The sequence below is a fragment of the Entelurus aequoreus genome, linkage group LG15 (genome assembly GCF_033978785.1).
Source record: "Entelurus aequoreus isolate RoL-2023_Sb linkage group LG15, RoL_Eaeq_v1.1, whole genome shotgun sequence".
NCBI classification, from domain to species: domain Eukaryota; kingdom Metazoa; phylum Chordata; class Actinopteri; order Syngnathiformes; family Syngnathidae; genus Entelurus; species Entelurus aequoreus.
The window spans coordinates 13,104,162-13,117,002 of NC_084745.1; the positions used below are offsets into that span (position 1 = coordinate 13,104,162).

The following is a 12,841-nucleotide window of genomic DNA, read 5'->3' on the forward strand; positions in this document are numbered from 1 at the left end:
CACATGATATCACACACAAGTAAACACGCTGCAGGACCGCTTGTATCGTGCGTGATATCACACACAAATAAACACGCTGCAGGACTGCTCATATCCCGCATGATATCACACACAAGTAAACACGCTGCAGGATTGCTTGTATCACGCGTGATATCATACACAAGTAAACACGCTGCAGGACTGCTTGTATCGCGCGTGATATCACAAACAAGTAAACACGCTGCAGGACTGCTTGTATCGCGCGCGATATCACACACAAGTAAACACGCTGCAGAACTGCTTGTATCGCGCGTGATATCACACACAAGTAAACACGCTGCAGGACTGCTTGTATCGCGCGTGATATCACACACAAGTAAACACGCTGCAGAACTGCTTGTAACGCGCGTGATATCACACACAAGTAAACACGCTGCACGGCCGCTTGTATCGCACATGATATCACACACAAGTAAACACGCTGCACGACCGCTTGTATCCCACATGATATCACACACAAGTAAACACGCTGCATGACTGCTTGTATCGCGCATTACATCACACACAAGTAAACACTCTGCAGGACAGCTTGTATCGGACATGAAATCATATCACACACAAGTAAACCTGCTGCAGTACTGCTTGTATCGCACATTTTACATGCAAGCTAATCTTTGACCAATACGGATGTCTGATTAGGATACTTCTAAATGTTAATAAGTGCAGGGGCGGCATAGCTCGGTTGGTAGCGTGGCGGTGCCAGCAACCAGAGGGTTCCAGGTTCAATTCCCGCTTCCGCCATCCTAGTCACTTCCGTTGTGTCCTTGGGCAAGACACTTTACCCACCTGCTCCCAGTGCCACCAACACTGGTTTAAATGTAACTTAGATATTGGGATTCACTATGTAAAGCGCTTTGAGTCACTAGAGAAAAGCGCTACATAAATATAATTCACTTCAGGACAAACATACTTTAAAATGAAAAAAGAACATATGGGTGTAAAATGGGTGAATTCATGATCCTTCCTGACAGTTTGGACATTATCATTAATTTCCTGTATTTTGTCTTATTTCCTGTCCAGCGCTCTTATTTTTCATTTGACTTCCTGTCTGCCTTTTGTGTCTCAGCCACTTTACCGCCGATCTTCACACCTGCTCCTGTTTGTAGTTGGACTCACCTGTGGACAACGAGCAATCAGGAAGCTTCTTAAGGGGATCACTGTGCTTTGTTTCCTGGTTTCCCGGTCTACTCCTGTCGCCCACTCCGGTTCTTCTTACTTTTTCCTTATCTCCGCAAATTCGAGGACTATAAGTCGCTACTTTTTCCCTACGCCTCGTACCCTGCGGCTTGTAAAACGGTGCGGCTAATTTATAGATTTTTCTTCACTAACGGCCATAATGCAGTTTTCATAAAACACATGCAAATACACTGAAATGGTGTGTTATTGTTTGTGCTACGGCGCCATCTTTTGGACGAGTTCGGTCACTGCAGGTGCTTACTGGGTGAATACGTTTCCTGCAGTTTAAAGCTTTGAACCGGAAGTAGAAGTGCCGTTGAGTTTTCTAATCCTCCACAGCGTTTCCACTCATATGGATTCTTCAATCATCACTCCAAGCAACATTTGTAAGTTTTAGAATATAACTAAAACAATTCATATTTACTAAACTTACTAAACCATCCCCTAATTGCTTTCATGCATATTTGCCCGTGCTATCGTAACGTAATGAAGCTAGCGTCGTTAGCATGAGCTAATATGCTAACATGTTTACAAGTGTTTGTGTTAGCAATTATTAACTTGCAATGGCATTCTTTTTGTATTGTTTCAGTTCCACAAATTCACCAAAAACGCCACAGTGGAGTTATTGAGCCTGTTTAGCTGATTGGAGAGCTAACTTCCACAGCTAGTGGGTCTATGACGACAACTTCTACAGACACCGTTTGGAAACAATTAAGGTAAGTAAATAAATATTTACAGAATCTTTTTGTGTAAACTCATTTCCGGTGCGACTAATATATGGAAAACAATGGGTGTGGCCTATATACCGGCGCACTCTATCGTCCGGAAAATCCTGTATTTTTGTTTAATGAGTATCAGCTTTTAAAACAGTGTTTTAGGCCAAGAGGTTGCCCTCTTGTGGGTTCTTTGGACCACCACACACTGCCAGGAGAGCCCGGAATTCAGGGTATAACACTGTTTTATTTTCATAAATGTGCAGAGGCTTTTGCTTTCCGGCAAAATGTCTTTCTCTCCTGCGTCCGCTCAGCAGCACCTCCAACTCCAACTACGTGTCTCATCCCAGCTGCTGCTAATAGAGACGACAGGTGATTATTAGGGACCAAGTCCCTTTGGGACAGAGGACCCTATTGTATTTCTAGTGTTTTATTATTATACCGCCGCCTCTTTGAGCTGTAATTTGACCCCTTTAACATGCTTCAAAACTCACCAAATTGGACGCACACATCAGGACTGGCGAAAATTGCGATCTAATCAAAAAACCAAACCCCAAAACTCAAAATTGCGCTCTGGTGCCCCCTAGGAAGAAAACACAGACAAAACTGCGACTTATTATATTACACAAGTAAACACGCTGCAGGATTGTTAGAGACATGAAACAAAAACCTCTATGTAGGTCTCACTTAGACCTATATTTCATACACTGACAACCCCCAGCAAAAATCAACAAGAAGTTTGCAATTCCTCCTTCAAAACAAAAGTTGTGTAAAAACAGTCACCTTTTTTCAAACATTATCTCCTCTGAGCGCGTTTGTCGTGTCGGCTTCAAATTAGCACAGGAGAGAGATTGAACCCTTCGGATTAAAAGTTGATGAAAGAGTTTTAATTACTGCTCCGATTTGGATTTTATGAGCCCTCAAAGTTGGTCCCGTCCACCGCTGCTTGCAGCTTTAATTATTATCATTATTATAGAGGTTTATTTGAAATAGGGACAGATACAAAAACATAGACATCTGAAACAGTTATCCAATGTATGCATCATAGAGTTTGTAGCCAAAGCTAATTTGTAGCCAAAGCTAATTTACAACACAGATGCAACATCATTAAAACAGAAAAATAAAAAATAGAATAAGGCAAAGATGAGTCGATAATAATGATAATACCGTATTTCCTTGAATAGCCGCAGGGGCGCTAATTAATTTAAAACCTCTTCTCACTCCTGCGGTTACCAAAACCATGCGGAATGAGCAAGCATGCTCTAATTATTTTAAAACCTCTTCTCACTCCGGCGCATACCTTATCATTAAAAACACATTTAATAAAAAAAACGTTATTATGATCTTACCTTTACTTGTAGATGGGTCCATGTGCAGCTGCTTCTGATCAAAGGCAGTCTTTCTCATCTTTCTTCAATTTTAAAAGTCTCTGGAGATATTCCTTTAATTATTACCTCCTGCTTCGATTGAAAGTCCAGTTTAGAAAACGGTTTTATTTTAGATATGTAATCCTCCATGTTAAAAGTGCAAGCAAACAATTGCTGCATGCTTGCTGCTTGTTGTCTTCTTCTGCAGTACCTGTCTCCTGCAGTACTGGTAGTCGCAAGAAGGATCACTAGCGCCCTCTACCACCTGGAGGCGGGAGTCATTTAATGACTCATATTTGACCCGGCGGAAGTGCCAAGCATGCGCTAATTATTTTGCGAAACGAGTTTGACCCGGCTGTAATTCTAGGCAGGCGAATACTATATTCCCGGCGCCAATTCAAGGAAATACGGTAGTAATAATACAGACAAAGTGCAAACTAGATAAAAGCCAATAATAATAATAACACAGACAAAGTGTTATTAGATAACAAGGCCCCCCTGGGCCATCTACGCACCTGTCGTTGTCTTCGAGGCCGGTCCTGGCACACCCCGTTCCGTGGCAGGCCCTGCAGGCCACGCCCCCCTCCACACCATGCAACCAGAAAAAAATAGAATCTGTTTGGAAAATGTTTTATTATAATTATTATACCAAATAAGACATTGCGAGAATTGGTTTGAATCGAGAATCGTGTTGAATCGATTCTGAATCGAATCATCACCCCGAATCGTGAGGTGCCCAAAGAGTCACATTCCTAATCATTGATTTTAATCACAGAAAGCAACACCACCAAAGGCTTGCTTATTGTTGCTTATTTGCAGACATTCTCTGTGTATGTTTTACACTTGAAAACTGGAGAACTGTTGAGAGCGATCCATAGCGCTCATTTTTGTCGGTGAATGCGAGACGATGAGAGATTAAACATATAGAAAATCTATGCGCACATAACTCATATATCTGCGGATTATATGTGGATTTTTTTTCCTTCTAGGATTGAGAGGGTGTGGCTCTATAGGCGAGAAAATACGGTAAATCAATTTTTTACCTTCACTTTGCCTGCCCCCTCTGCATCCTGTGGACACGCCTCCAGCTAGGCCTGCACAAAACATAACACAATATTTTACCGTAGCAGCCGTCTATCCGCTCTCCAACATCGGGTGTGCCGCAAATGCACCGCAGTTCTCATTTCCTTCTCGCTGTTCATCGGGATTTCCCATTAAGTCTGCTTCTTTTTTTCATATTTTTTTCCATGCGGCAAGCGGACTTCATTAGAAATGCCCACCTTCCACTCACTTGTCAGCCCTCTGACGGATGCCGGAGTTGCTTAAGAAGAGAAAAGGACAATTGGATTTATTTCCAATCCCCGGGGCTGTTCATTACCTCGGGCCCAGGAAACGAAACATTCTCATATTTCTGCAATCCCTGCTGTCAGTTTTTATAGCTCGCAGTTTGAGTGAGTCAACTCAGTCCACTTCCACGAATTCAACCTTGATGGATTCCCAGAGAATGAAAAGGTGGTCTTCAACATGTGGTGGTTACAGTGTACTTGAGGTATGATTGTTAGTGTACTCACAATATGATTGTTAGTGTACTCACAGTATGATTGTTATGGTGTACTTGCAGTATGATTGCTATAGTGTACTCACAGTATGATTGTTATGTGTACTTGCAGTATGATTGTTAGTGTACTCACAGTATGATTGTTATGTGTACTTGCAGTATGATTGTTAGTGTACTCACAGTATGATTGTTAGTGTACTCACAGTATGATTGTTATATTGTACTCACAGTATGATTGTTAGTTTACTTACAGTACAATTGTTGTAGTGTACAAATAGTACGATGGCTACGGTTTACTTGCAGTACGATTGTTGTAGTGTACTCACAGTACGATTGTTATAGTGTACTTACAGAATGATTGTTATAATGTACTTGCAGTATGATTGTTATAGTGTACTTGCAGTATGATTGTTAGTGTACTCACAGTATGATTGTTAGTGTACTCACAGTATGGTTGTTATAGTGTACTTACAGTACAATTGTTGTAGTGTACAAATAGTACGATGGCTACGGTGTACTTGCAGTACGATTGTTATAGTGTACTCACAGTAGGATTATTATAGTGTACTTACAGAATGATTGTTATAGTGTACTTGCAGTATGATTGTTATAGTGTACTTGCAGTATGATAGTGTACTCACAGTATGATTGTTAGTGTACTCACAGTATGATTGTTAGTTTACTTACAATACAATTGTTGTAGTGTACAAATAGTACGATGGCTACGGTGTACTTGCAGTACGATTGTTATAGTGTACTCACAGTACGATTGTTATAGTGTACTTACAGAATGATTGTATAGTGTACTTGCAGTATGATTGTTATAGTGTACTTGCAGTATGATTGTTAGTGTACTCACAGTATGATTGTTAGTGTACTCACAGTAGGATTGTTATAGTGTACTTGCAGTATGATTGTTACAGTGTGCTTGCAGTATGATTGTTAGTGTACTCACAGTATGATTGTTAGTGTACTCACAGTATAATTGTTATAGTGCACTTGCAGTATGATTGTTATAGTGTACTCACAGTATGATTGTTAGTTTACTTACAGTACAATTGTTGTAGTGTACAAATAGTACGATGGCTACGGTGTACTTGCAGTACGATTGTTATAGTGTACTCACAGTACGATTGTTATAGTGTACTTACAGAATGATTGTTATAGTGTACTTGCAGTATGATTGTTATAGTGTACTTGCAGTATGATTGTTAGTGTACTCACAGTATGATTGTTAGTGTACTCACAGTATGGTTGTTATAGTGTACTTACAGTACAATTGTTGTAGTGTACAAATAGTACGATGGCTACGGTGTACTTGCAGTACGATTGTTGTAGTGTACTCACAGTACGATTGTTATAGTGTACTTACAGAATGATTGTTATAGTGTACTTGCAGTATGATTGTTATAGTGTACTTGCAGTATGATTGTTAGTGTACTCACAGTATGATTGTTAGTGTACTCACAGTATGGTTGTTATAGTGTACTTACAGTACAATTGTTGTAGTGTACAAATAGTACGATGGCTACGGTGTACTTGCAGTACGATTGTTATAGTGTACTCACAGTAGGATTGTTATAGTGTACTTACAGAATGATTGTTATAGTGTACTTGCAGTATGATTGTTATAGTGTACTTGCAGTATGATAGTGTACTCACAGTATGATTGTTAGTGTACTCACAGTATGATTGTTAGTTTACTTACAATACAATTGTTGTAGTGTACAAATAGTACGATGGCTACGGTGTACTTGCAGTACGATTGTTATAGTGTACTCACAGTACGATTGTTATAGTGTACTTACAGAATGATTGTATAGTGTACTTGCAGTATGATTGTTATAGTGTACTTGCAGTATGATTGTTAGTGTACTCACAGTATGATTGTTATAGTGTACTTGCAGTATGATTGTTACAGTGTGCTTGCAGTATGATTGTTAGTGTACTCACAGTATGATTGTTAGTGTACTCACAGTATAATTGTTATAGTGTACTTGCAGTATGATTGTTATAGTGTACTCACAGTATGATTGTTAGTTTACTTACAGTACAAATGTTGTAGTGTACAAATAGTACGATGGCTACGGTGTACTTGCAGTACGATTGTTATAGTGTACTCACAGTACGATTGTTATAGTGTACTTACAGAATGATTGTATAGTGTACTTGTAGTATGATTGTTATAGTGTACTTGCAGTATGATTGTTAGTGTACTCACAGTATGATTGTTAGTGTACTCACAGTATGATTGTTATAGTGTACTTGCAGTATGATTGTTACAGTGTGCTTGCAGTATGATTGTTAGTGTACTCACAGTATGATTGTTAGTGTACTCACAGTATAATTGCTATAGTGTACTTGCAGTATGATTGTTATAGTGTACTCACAGTATGATTGTTATAGTGTACTTGCAGTATGATTGTTATAGTGTACTCACAGTGTGATTGTTAAAATACTTACAGTATGATTGTTAGTGCACTTACAGTATGATTGTTATAAAGTTCTTACAGTATGAATGTTATAGTGTACTTGCAGTATGATTTAGTTTACTTACAGTATGATTGTTATAGTGTACTCACAGTATGATTGTTAGTTTACTTACAGTATAATTGTTATAGTGTACTTACAGTATGATTGTTATAGTGTACTCACAGTAAGATTGTTATAGTGTACTTACAGCATGATGGCTATAGTGTACGTACAGTACGATTGTTATAGTGTACTCACAGTACGATTGTTATAGTGTACTCACAGTATGATTGTTTTAGTGTACTTACAGTATGATTGTTAGTTTACTTACATTGTGATTGTTATAGTGTACTTATAGTATGATTGTTAGTTTACTTACATTGTGATTGTTATAGTGTACTTATAGTATGATTGTTAGTGTACTTATAGTATGATTGTTATAGTGTACTCACAGTAAGATTGTCATAGTGCACTTACAGTACGATGGTTACAGTGTACTTACAGTACGATGTTATAATGTACTCACAGTATGATGTTATAGTGTACTTACAGCACGATTGTTATAGTGTACTTACAGTACGATTGTTATAGTGTACTTACAGTACAATTGTTGTAGTGTACAAATAGTACGATGGTTACGGTGTACTTGCAGTACGATTGTTATAGTGTACTCACAGTACGATTGTTATAGTGTACTTACAGAATGATTGTTATAGTGTACAGATAGTACAATGGTTACATTGTACTTATAGTACGATAGTTACAATGCACTCACAGTGCGATTGTTAGTGTACTTAGAATATGATGGGTATAGTGTACTTACAGTATGATGGTTATAGTGTATTTACAGTATGATGGTTATAGTGTACTTACAATACGATTGTTATAGAGTACTCACAGTATGATTGTTAGTGTGCCAACATTATGATGGTTATAGTGTACTTACAATACGATTGTTCTAGTGTACTCACAGTATGATTGTTATAGTGCGAGTTGTTCAACAGGATTCCAATCGATCGTATTGATTGAGGGCGGGCAAAAGGAAAAGATGACAATGGGGAAATAGGCGAGGGAGGGAAACTGCGTGCTTGTAATTGTGAACCTTGTGGTTGTTTTACTCCGCCCGTTCCAGGGAAATGTCGCTAATGTGAGCGCTGAATAATTGAAGAGCGATTGTGCTTGAGGACATATTGGTTCATACGTCTTATGACGGCCCGCACTTCACCCGGCTGGTGTCAGCCAACCCCTGTGGAGTTCTCTTCACGTCTTTACCTCCTGGCCCTGCAAACACTCTTATGGGCTGCCATCGCTCATCCAGGGCCTGTGACCGCAACATGTATTCATGTTTACCCTGCAGACAATACACACTCCTGCAGCCATGGCTACACACACACACACACACACACACACACACACACACACACACACACACACACACACACACACACACACACACACACACACACACACACACACACTGCTCACAAGTACAACATACCATCAATATACATGTGAATACATATATAGGGGCGGATTTCCAGAAGGCCATACCAGTCACTGCTTTTTACAGATGTATCTTACCACCACCTGTATCCTATGATCACCTGCATCTTACCACCACCTGTATGCTATGATCACCTGCATCTTACCACCACCTGTATGCTATGATCACCTGTATCTTACCACCACCTGTATCCTATGATCACCTGTATTTTACCACCACCTGTATCCTATGATCACCTGTAGTTAGACCTGAGCTGTCAAAAGACAAAAATATTTAATTACAATTAATCCAAACCCAATTTGTCCATAATTGATTTATAATTAATCCGATTAATCGCAAATACTGTTTTGTCATTGAACAAATGTATTGTAGACGGATTGTTTTCAAAGTAAAAAAAAAAAAAATCTAATTATTAAGAACTAATCTATATTAAACTGATTAATTTAATCAGAAAAAACTTCTATAATCTGTTCCATTAATAATGTATTGCTTCAATTAGTCGTTAAAAGTCGTGATTGTACACATATTTATAAGAGCTGTCAAATGACAAAAATATTTAATTGCGATTAGTTGCATTTTGTCCATAGTTCAGTGATAGTTAATCCCGATTTATCACATCTATTGTTTAGTCATTTAACAAATGTATTATAGACAAATCTTTTTAAAAGTTTTTAAAACAATCAATTTAGGCAACCACAATTAGTCGGTAATAAACCGATTATTTTTTTAATCAGAAAAAAGCTTAAATTTATAGTCTGTTGCTTTGATTAGTCATTAAATAAATACATGACGGGACGTGATTGTATACATATTTATAGAAGCTGTCAAATGACAAAAATTTTCAATTGCGATTAATCGCATTTTGTCCATAACTGACTGATAGTTAATCCTAATTAATCACAACTATTGTTTAATCATTTAACAAATGTATTATAGACAAATCATTTTCAGAGTTTTTAAAACAATCAATTTAGGCGGCAACACTTAATTGACGTTTAACCGATTAATTTGATCAGAAAAAAATCTTAAATGTATAATCTGTTGCTTCCATTGTTGACTCATAATTAATCCCGATTAATCGCCACAATTAATCGATGCTATAACGATTAATCTGATCAGAAAAAATAGCTTCAATTTATAATCTGTTGCTTTGATTAGTCTTTAAATTAATAAATGACGGGACGTGATTGTATATATATTTATAAGACCTGTCAAATGACAAAAATGTTGAATTGCGATTAATCGCATTTTGTCCATAGTTGACTGATAGTTAATCCCGATTAATTGCAACTATTGTTTTGTCATTTAACAAATGTATTACAGAGAAATCTTTTAATTCTTTTTTAAAACAATCAATTTAGGTGGCAACAATTAATCGATAATAAACCGGTTAATTTGATCAGAAAAAAAGCTTACATTTATAATCTGTTGCTTCCATAGTTGATTTATAATTAATAGAGATTAATCGCAACTATTGTTTAATAATTTAACAAATGTATTATAGACAAATAATTTTCAAAGTTTCTAAAACAATCAATTTAGGCGGCAACAATTAATCGATGTTATAACGGTTATTTTGACCGGGGGAAAAATAGCTTCAATTTATAATCTGTTGCTTCGATTAGTCGTTAAAAATCAGGATTGTATACATATTCATAAGAGCTATCAAATGGATAAAATGCGATTAATCGTATTTTGTCCATAGTTGACTGATAGTTAATCCAGATTAATCGCAACTATTGTTTAATCATTTAACAAATGTATTATAGAGAAATCTTTTTCAAAGTTTTTAAAACAATCAATGTAGGCGGCAACAATTAATCGATGTTAAACCAATTAATTTGGTCAGAAAAAAATCTTAAATTTATAATCTGTTGCTTCCATAGTTGATTTATGATTAATCCTGATTAATCGCAACTATTGTTTAATCATCTAACAAATGTATTGTAGACAAATCTTTTTCAGTTTTTAAAAACAATCGATTTAGGCGGCAACAATTAATCAATGTCAAACCGATTAATTTGGTCAGAAAAAAAGTTTAAATTTATAGTCTGTTGCTTCCATAGTTGACTCATAACTAATCTCGATTAATCGCAACTATTGTTTAATCCTTTAACAAATGTATTAAAGACAAATCATTTTCAAAGTTTTTAAAACAATCAATTTAGGCGGCAATAATGAATCGATATAACGATTAATCTGATCAGGAAAAATAGCTTTAATTTATAATCTGTTGCTTTGATCTGATGACACCGTAATTTCGTTAAATGAATAAATGTCGGAGCGGAATTGTGTATATATATTTATAAGAGCTGTCAAATGACAAAAATGTTGAACTGCGATTAATCGCATTTTGTCCATAGTTGACTGATAGTTAATCCCAATTAATCGCAACTATTGTTTTGTCATTTAACAAATGTATAATAGAGAAATCTTTTAATTTTTTTTTAAAACAATCAATTTAGGCGGCAACAATTAATCGATAATAAACCGGTTAATTTGATCAGGAAAAAAGCTTAAATTTAAAATCTGTTGCTTCCATAGTTGATTTATAATTAAACCCGATTAATCGCAACTATTGTTTAATCATTTAACTAATGTATTGTAGACAAATCATTTTCAAAGTTTCTAAAACAATCAATTCAGGCGGCAACAATTAATCAATGTTATAATGGTTATTTTGATCAGGGAAAAATAGCTTCAATTTATAATCTGTTGCTTCGATTAGTCGTTAAAAATCGTGATTGTATACATATTCATAAGAGCTGTCAAATGGACAAAATGCGATTAATCGTATTTTGTCCATAGTTGACTAATACTTAATCCCGATTAATCGCAACTTTTGTTAAATCATTTAAAAATGTATTACAGAGAAATCTTTTTCAAAATTTTGAAAACAATCAATTTAGGCGGCAACAATTAATCGATAATAAACCGGTTAACATGATCAGAAAAAAAGTTTAAATTTATAATCTGTTGCTTGCATAGTTGATTTATAATTAATCCAGATCAATCACAACTATTGTTTAATCATTTAACAAATGTATTACAGAAAAATATTTTACTTTTTTTTGTGTGAAAACAATCAATTTAGGCGGCAACAATTAATCGATAATAAACCGATTAATTTGATCAGGAAAAAACATAAATTTATAATCTGTTGCTTCCATAGTTGATTTATAATTAATCCAGATTAACCACAACTATTGTTTACTCATTTAAAAATGTATTAAAGACGAATCATTTTCAAACTGTTTAATACAATCAATTTAGGCGGCAACAATTAATCGATAATAAACCGGTTAATTTGAACAGGAAAAAAGCTTAAATTTATAATCTGTTGCTTCCATAGTTGATTTATAATTAATCCAGATTAATCTAAACTATTGTTTAATCATTTAAAAATTTATTAAAGATGAATCATTTTCAAACTGTTTAAAACAATCAACTTAGGCGGCAAAAATTAATATAACGATTAATTTGATCAGGAAAAATAGCCTCAATCTATAATCTGTTGCTTCGATTAGTCGTTTAATGAGTGTAACTTTAAAAATGTTTTTTGTTGTTGTTTTTTTTAATAAAAAGTGCAATTTCAATATTTATAATGTGCATTTATTAGAAACAAATGAAGGGGTTTCTGGCAAGCTGAAAACGATTTTCTGTAAACTACACAAAGACTACAAAGTGTGTTTTTATCCGATTACTTGATTAATCGAACAATTACTCGATTACTAAAGTAATCAGTCACTACGATCAAACTTAGTTTGCTTTGTACAAATCTCTGTTTATTAAACATGATTTTTTGAAAGCGCTCAACACAACATGGACACACACTCTTTTTACTTTCACTTTCTTTACAGTCTGGACAAGAGTTAGGAGATGATGTCACATGATCCACAGCGTGTCCATATATGAACATGATGATAATAACTGTGATATTGTTTTCACGTGAACGCACCTCTCCTCTTACCGACGGTGAAACTCCACCCCCGTGCCTTGTAAATAATTCAAC

General features: G+C 35.9%; 1 long non-coding RNA gene across 1 annotated transcript in view; it reads left to right on the forward strand.

The window, feature by feature from the left end:
* Positions 1 to 1,232: 1,232 nt before the first annotated feature.
* LOC133630395 (uncharacterized) overlaps positions 1,233 to 12,841 on the forward strand; it is a 35,032-nt gene continuing 23,423 nt past the window's right edge. Inside the window, exons 1-2 of the long non-coding RNA XR_009821242.1 lie at positions 1,233 to 1,601; positions 1,805 to 1,931. This is a non-coding gene — a long non-coding RNA (uncharacterized LOC133630395). The remainder of the gene's footprint in view (positions 1,602 to 1,804; positions 1,932 to 12,841) is intronic.